Here is an 8,191-nt window from a genome sequence, read left to right on the forward strand (position 1 = left end):
ACACACACAGACATGATCACCCTTTGTATGGTACAGTCACTGTGAGGAGCACTGCAACACAGGGTAATGAGGAGGGGGTGTCACACACACAGACATGATCACCCTTTGTATGTTACAGTCACTGTGAGGAGCGCTGCTACACAGGGTAATGAGGAGGGAGTGTCACACACACAGACATGATCACCCTTTGTATGGTACAGTCAGTGTGAGGAGCACTGCTACACAGGGTAATGAGGGGGTGTCACACACACAGATATGATCACCCTTTCTATGGTACAGTCACTGTGAGGAGCACTGCTACACAGGGTAATGAGGAGGGGGTGTCACACACACACAGACATGATCACCCTCTGTATGTTACAGTCACTGTCAGGAGCACTGCAACACAGGGTAATGAGGAGGGGGTGTCACACACACAGACATGATCACCCTTTGTATGGTACAGTCACTGTGAGGAGCACTGCAACACAGGGTAATGAGGAGGGGGTGTCACACACACAGACATGATCACCCTTTGTATGTTACAGTCACTGTGAGGAGCACTGCTACACATGGTAATGAGGAGGGTGTGTCATACACACAGACATGATCACCCTTTGTATGTTACAGTCACTGTGAGGAGCGCTGCTACACAGGATAATGAGGATGGAATGTCACACACACAGATATGATCACCCTTTGTATGTTACAGTCACTGTCAGGAGCACTGCTACACAGTGTAATGAGAATGGGGTGTCACACACACACAGGCATGATCACCCATTGTATGTTACAGTCACTGTGAGGATCATTGCTACACAGGGTAATGAGGAGGGTGTGTCATACACACAGACATGATCACCCTTTGTATGTTACAGTCACTGTGAGGAGCACTGCTACACAGGGTAATGAGGCGGGGGAGTCACATAGACATGATCACCCTTTGTATGTTACAGTCACTGAGAGGAGCACTGCTGCACAGGGTAATGAGGAGGGGGTGTCACACACACAGATATTATCACCCTTTGTATGGTGCAGTCACTGTGAGGAGCACTGCTACACAGGGTAATGAGGAGGGGGTGTCATACACACAGGCATGATTACCCTTTGTATGTTACAGTCACTGTCAGAAGCACTGCTACACAGGGTAATGTGGAGGGGGTGTCACACACACAGACATGATCACCCTTTGTATGTTACAGTCACTGTGAGGAGCGCTGCTACACAGGGTAATGAGGAGGGGGTGTCACACACACGCAGACATGATCACCCTCTGTATGTTACAGTCACTGTCAGGAGCACTGCTACACAGGGTAATGAGGAGGGGGTGTCACACACACAGACATGATCACTCTTTGTATGTTACAGTCACTGTGAGGAGCACTGCTACACAGGGTAATGAGGAGGGGGTGTCACACACACACAGTCATGATCACCCTTTCTATGTTACAGTCACTGTGAGGAGCACTGCTACACAGGGTAATGAGGAGGGGGTGTCACACAGACAGACATGATCACCCTTTGTATGTTACAGTCACTGTTAGGAGCGCTGCTACATATGGTAATGAGGAGGGGGGTGTCATACACACAGACCAGATCACCCTTTGTATGTTACAGACACTGTCAGGAGTGCTGCTACACAGGGTAATGAGGAGGGGGTGTCCCACACACACACAGATATGATCACCCTTTGTATGTTACAGTCACTGTGAGGAGCACTGCTACACAGGGTAATGAGGGGGGGGTGTCACACACACAGGCATGATCACCCTTTGTATGTTACAGTCACTGTGAGGATCATTGCTACACAGGGTAATGAGGAGGGGGTGTCATACACACATACATGATCACCCTTTGTATGTTACATTCACTGTGAGGAGCGCTGCTACACAGGATAATGAAGATGGAGTGTCACACACACAGATATGATCACCCTTTGTATGTTACAGTCACTGTCAGGAGCAATGCTACACAGTGTAATGAGGAGGGGGTGTCACACACACAGACATGATCACCCTTTGTATGTTACAGTCACTGTGAGGAGCACTGCTACACAGGGTAATGAGGAGGGGGTGTCACATAGACATAATCACCCTTTGTATGTTACAGTCACTGAGAGGAGCACTGCTACACAGGGTAATGAGGAGGGGGTGTCATACACACAGGCATGAACACCCTTTGTATGTTACAGTCACTGTCAGAAGCACTGCTACACAGGGTAATGAGGAGGGGGTGTCACACACACAGACATGATCACCCATTGTATGTTACAGTCACTGTGAGGAGCGCTGCTACACAGGGTAATGAGGAGGGGGTGTCACACACACGCAGACATGATCACCCTCTGTATGTTACAGTCACTGTCAGGAGCACTGCTACACAGGGTAATGAGGAGGGGGTGTCACACACACAGACATGATCACCATTTGTATGTTACAGTCCTGTGAGCAGCGCTGCTACACAAGGTAATGAGGATGGGGTGTCACACACACAGACATGATCACCCTCTGTATGTTACAGTCACTGTCAGAGCGCTGCTACACAGGGTAATGAGGAGGGGGTGTCACACAGACAGACATGATCACCCTTTGTATGTTACAGTCACTGTGAGGAGCGCTGCTACACATGGTATTGAGGAGGGGGTGTCACACTGACATGATCACCCTCTGTATGTTACAGTCACTGTCAGGAGCATTGCTACACATGGTAATGAGGAGGGGGTGTCACACACACAGATATGATCACCCTTTGTATGTTACAGTCACTGTGAGGAGCACTGCTACACAGGGTAATGAGGAGGGGGTGTCACACACACAGACATGATCACTCTTTGTATGTTACAGTCACTGTGAGGAGCACTGCTACACAGGGTAATGGGGAGGGGGTGTCACACACACACAGACATGATCACCCTTTGTATGTTACAGTCACTGTCAGGAGCACTGCTACACAGGGTAATGAGGAGGGGGTGTCACACACAGACATGATCACCCTTTGTATGTTACAGTCACTGTGAGGAGCACTGCTTCACAGGGTAATGAGGAGGGGGTGTCACACACACAGACATGATCACTCTTTGTATGTTACAGTCACTGTGAGGAGCACTGCTACACAGGGTAATGAGGAGGGGGTGTCACACACAGACATGATCACCCTTTGTATGTTACAGTCATTGTGAGCAGCGCTGCTACACAAGGTAATGAGGATGGGGTGTCACACACACAGACATGATCACCCTTTGTATGTTACAGTCACTGTCAGAGCGCTGCTACACAGGGTAATGAGGAGGGGGTGTCACACAGACAGACATGATCACCCTTTGTATGTTACAGTCACTGTGAGGAGCGCTGCTTCACAGGGTAATGAGGAGGGGGTGTCACACTGACATGGTCACCCTCTGTATGTTACAGTCACGGTCAGGAGCACTGCTACACAGGGTAATGAGGAGGGGGTGTCACAGACATACATGATCACCCTTTGTATGTTACAGTCACTGTGAGGAGCGCTGCTACACAGGGTAATGAGGAGGGGGTGTCACACAGACATGATCACCCTCTGTATGTTGCAGTCACTGTCAGGGGCATTGCTACACATGGTAATGAGGAGGGGGTATCACACACACAGATATGATCACCCTTTGTATATTACAGTCACTGTGAGGAGCACTGCTACACGGGGTAATGAGGAGGGGGTGTCATACACACAGACATGATCCCCCTTTGTATGTTACAGTCACTGTGAGGAGCGCTGCTACACTGGATAATGAGGATGGAGTGTCACACACACAGATATGATCACCCTTTGTATGTTACAGTCACTGTCAGGAGCACTGCTACACAGTGTAATGAGGAGGGGGTGTCACACACACAGACATGATCACCCTTTGTATGTTACAGTCACTGTGAGGAGCACTGCTACACAGGGTAATGAGGATGGGGTGTCACACACACAGACAGGATCACCCTTTGTATGTTACAGTCACTGTCAGAAGCACTGCTACACAGGGTAATGAGGAGGGGGTGTCACACACACAGACATGATCACCCTTTGTATGTTACAGTCACTGTGAGGAGCGCTGCTACACAGGGAAATGAGGAGGGGGTGTCACACACACAGACATGATCACCCTCTGTATGTTACAGTCACTGTCAGAAGCACTGCTACACAGGGTAATGAGGAGGGGGTGTGACACACACAGACATGATCACCATTTGTATGTTACAGTCACTGTGAGGAGCGCTGCTACACAGGGTAATGAGGAGGGGGTGTCACGCTGACATGATCTCCCTCTGTATGTTACAGACACTGTCAGGAGCACTGCTACACAGGGTAATGAGGAGGGGGTGTCACACAGACAGACATGATCACCCTTTGTATGTTACAGTCACTGTGAGGAGCGCTGCTACACAGGGTAATGAGGAGGGGGTGTCACACAGACATGATCACCCTCTGTATGTTACAGTCACTGTGAGGAGCACTGCTACACAGGGTAATGAGGAGGGGGTGTCACACACACAGACATGATCACTCTTTGTATGTTACAGTCACTGTGAGGAGCACTGCTACACAGGGTAATGAGGAGGGGGTGTCACACACACACAGACATGATCACCCTTTGTATGTTACAGTCACTGTCAGGAGCACTGCTACACAGGGTAATGAGGAGGGGGTGTCACACACAGACATGATCACCCTTTGTATGTTACAGTCACTGTGAGGAGCACTGCTACACAGGGGAATGAGGAGGGGGTGTCACACACACAGACATGTTCACTCTTTGTATGTTACAGTCACTGTGAGGAGCACTGCTACACAGGGTAATGAGGAGGGGGTGTCACACACACACAGACATGATCACCCTTTGTATGTTACAGTCACTGTCAGGAGCACTGCTGCACAGGGTAATGAGGAGGGTGTGTCACACACACAGACATGATCACCCTTTGTATGTTACAGTCACTGTCAGAGCGCTGCTACACAGGGTAATGAGGAGGGGGTGTAACACAGATAGACATGATCACCCTTTGTATGTTACAGTCACTGTGAGGAGCGCTGCTACACAGGGTAATGAGGAGGGGGTGTCACACACACACAGACATGGTCACCCTCTGTATGTTACAGTCACTGTCAGGAGCACTGCTCCACAGGGTAATGAGGAGGGGGTGTCACAGACATACATGATCACCCTTTGTATGTTACAGTCACTGTGAGGAGCGCTGCTACACAGGGTAATGAGGAGGGGGTGTCACACAGACATGATCACCCTCTGTATGTTACAGTCACTGTCAGGAGCACTGCTCCACAGGGTCATGGGGAGTGGGTGTCACACACACAGACATGATCACCCATTGTATGTTACAGTTACTGTCAGGAGCACTGCTACACAGGTTCATGGGGAGTGGGTGTCACACACACAGACATGATCACCCATTGTATGTTACAGTTACTGTCAGGAGCACTGCTACACAGGTTAATGAGGAGGGGGTGTCACACACACAGACATGATCACCCTTTGTATGTTACAGTCACTGTCAGGAGCACTGCTACACCGGGTAATGAGGAGGGGGTGTCATACACACAGACATGATCACCCTTTGTATGTTACAGTCACTGTCAGAAGCACTGCTACACCGGGTAATGAGGAGGGGGTGTCACACACACACAGACATGATCACCCTTTGTATGTTACAGTCACTGTGAGGAGCGCTGCTACACAGGGTAATGAGGAGGGGGTGTCACACACACACAGAGATGATCACCCTTTGTATGTTACAGTCACTGTGAGGAGCACTGCTACACAGGGTAATGAGGAGGGGGTGTCACACGCACAGACATGATCACCCTTTGTTTGTTACAGTCACTTTCAGGAGCATTGCTACACATGGTAATGAGGAGGGGGTGTCACACACACAGATATGACCACCCTTTGTATGCTACAGTCACTGTGAGGAGCACTGCTACACGGGGTATTGAGGAGGGGGTGTCACACACACAGACATGATCACCCTTCGTATGTTACAGTCACTGTGAGGAGCACTGCTACACAGGGTAATGAGGAGGGGGTGTCACAAACACAGATATGATCCCGCTTTGTATGTTACAGTCACTGTCAGGAGCGCTGCTACACAGGATAATGAGGAGGGGGTGTCACACACACAGATACGATCACCCTTTGTATGTTACAGTCACTGTGAGGAGCGCTGCTGATGACGGCAATACGTACAGAAGTGAATTTAGGTGTTCCAGTTAATGGAAAAACTCCTTCCTTGGAAAACCCTAAGTGACATGTATTTCAGATGCCTTTTCCTATAGGATGGTCTTGTATTTTATGTATCATAAATACATTTATTTCCCTATATAACAAAAGCTTTATGTAACTATCTGTACATACTGTAGGCGATCTATAGTCACTAATGTTTGCTGAGAGCTATTCAGCATATTACAATTATGTTATTTAAAAAAAAAAAAAATTGAAAGAAACAGATTATATTTTTATTGTTAAATTTGATAATCCCCCTAGATATACATCTAGGATCAATAATGGCTAGAAAACAAAAATCCTGTAATGCAGCAGTGTGCTAGCGGAGGGCTGGGGCAGATTGCTATGTACAAGTTACATGTGAGCTGTATCCGTGTGTAGGGTTTAGGAGAATTCTGACATCTCCCATCTGTTTCTCTATGGCCTTAGCAGGATCTGTGACCATTCTACTTATTAATGAGTCGGAGCCTTAATTACTCCTGGAGGCTTAAGCGGCTTACGGTGTAATTTGTACAAGTTGTATTTTGGTGTGTGATACACGGCAGGGTTACAGATTAGCACCTCTTAGGAAACATTCCACCTATACAGAGCCTTAAGATCTGCGACCGGAGGGAAATACTTAATGACCTGTAAATCTGCTAACTGTCATCCTTACATATGCACACAGGGCCTGATTCAGACCCGCTCACGAGCGCTATGCAAGCGGGTCGATGGTGGCCCAGTGTGCATGCGCGAGACCCGGATAGCGACGGGCAAACCGTCGCTCCGGGTCTCGTACCAAAGGGGGCGTGCTGTCGTTGAGTGACAGCACGCCCTCCTTTGGTGGGCTGGGGGCGTGGCTGCCCAGACGGAGGCATTTCCATGGGAACGCCTACCGTCTGGGGCCGGCCCCACTGACATCACGAGTGTTGTCAGTGGGAGCGCTTTCGGCTCTGTTAGATCCGAAAGCACTCCAGGGCTTGCAGCAACGAGACCCTACCACAAGGGTCTCGTCGCAAGCCCGATGGTCGCGATGGTCTTGACCATTGCGACCATCATCATGGCCGCTCGCTATAGCTGTGGGTAGTCACCCACAGCTATGCGAGCAGCCAGGAGGCTGTTCTGAAAAACCGGAGGGCCGGCCCTGATTCAGAGCGAGCGCTCTGTCAGAGCGTCCGGCTCTGAACCAGGCACACTGTACATTACCACCATTTATTGTGCCTCTTTCACAGGTAAGTGCATGACAGCTGGATGGGATGGCGGGGACTGCATTAGAGGTTCTGCACTGTGCATGCACCCGAGCGCTCCTGAGGCGCACTGATGTACCCCTATAGACCTGCGTGATTGTCAGAGTAACGTGGAAGTCAGCCAGATCTCCTTTTTCAAAGTGTAACTGGATGGCAAAGGCATGTCAATGGGATGGCCGGGCATTAAGAGGTGAGCAGGGCTGTAACTAGGGCTGTGTGACCGGTGCCACCGCATGGATGTGGGTGTCACCATCAACGCCCCTTGCTTCTGATTAGCAAAGTGCCTGGAACGGCACCATGCAACCAGGATTTCTGCTTCAGTGCGGCCGGAGCGTAGTTTAGATGCTCCAGACAGGCACCCTGCTGATTGGAGCAACCTCGCCCTACCAGTGCTGCCAGCCATGCCCCCTTTGTGCGACATAATGACATCATGCATGTGACATCATGATGTCGGTCGCTTAGGGGGTGGGCCGACAAAGGCGCAGTTGAGCCCTGTTACTGCGCTGAATGTATGCAGTGATCCTGTGCGGTCAGACAGATTTTGCACCAAGGACAGGACTGGTGGAAGTACCTTGCCGATAATTATGCAGCTGCTCTTACATGTGAATATGTTGGGGTGGTGCAGCCACACACAGGCAGAAATCTGCATCTATTTTATTGCGACTTGTTTTGCACACTGCATTCAAATAAAAAAAAAATTTAATGGGTTTACATAGTTAAATGATCT

This window comes from Taudactylus pleione, unplaced genomic scaffold (genome assembly GCF_031769625.1).
Source record: "Taudactylus pleione unplaced genomic scaffold, aTauple2 ptg000885l, whole genome shotgun sequence".
In the NCBI taxonomy this organism is placed as follows: domain Eukaryota; kingdom Metazoa; phylum Chordata; class Amphibia; order Anura; family Myobatrachidae; genus Taudactylus; species Taudactylus pleione.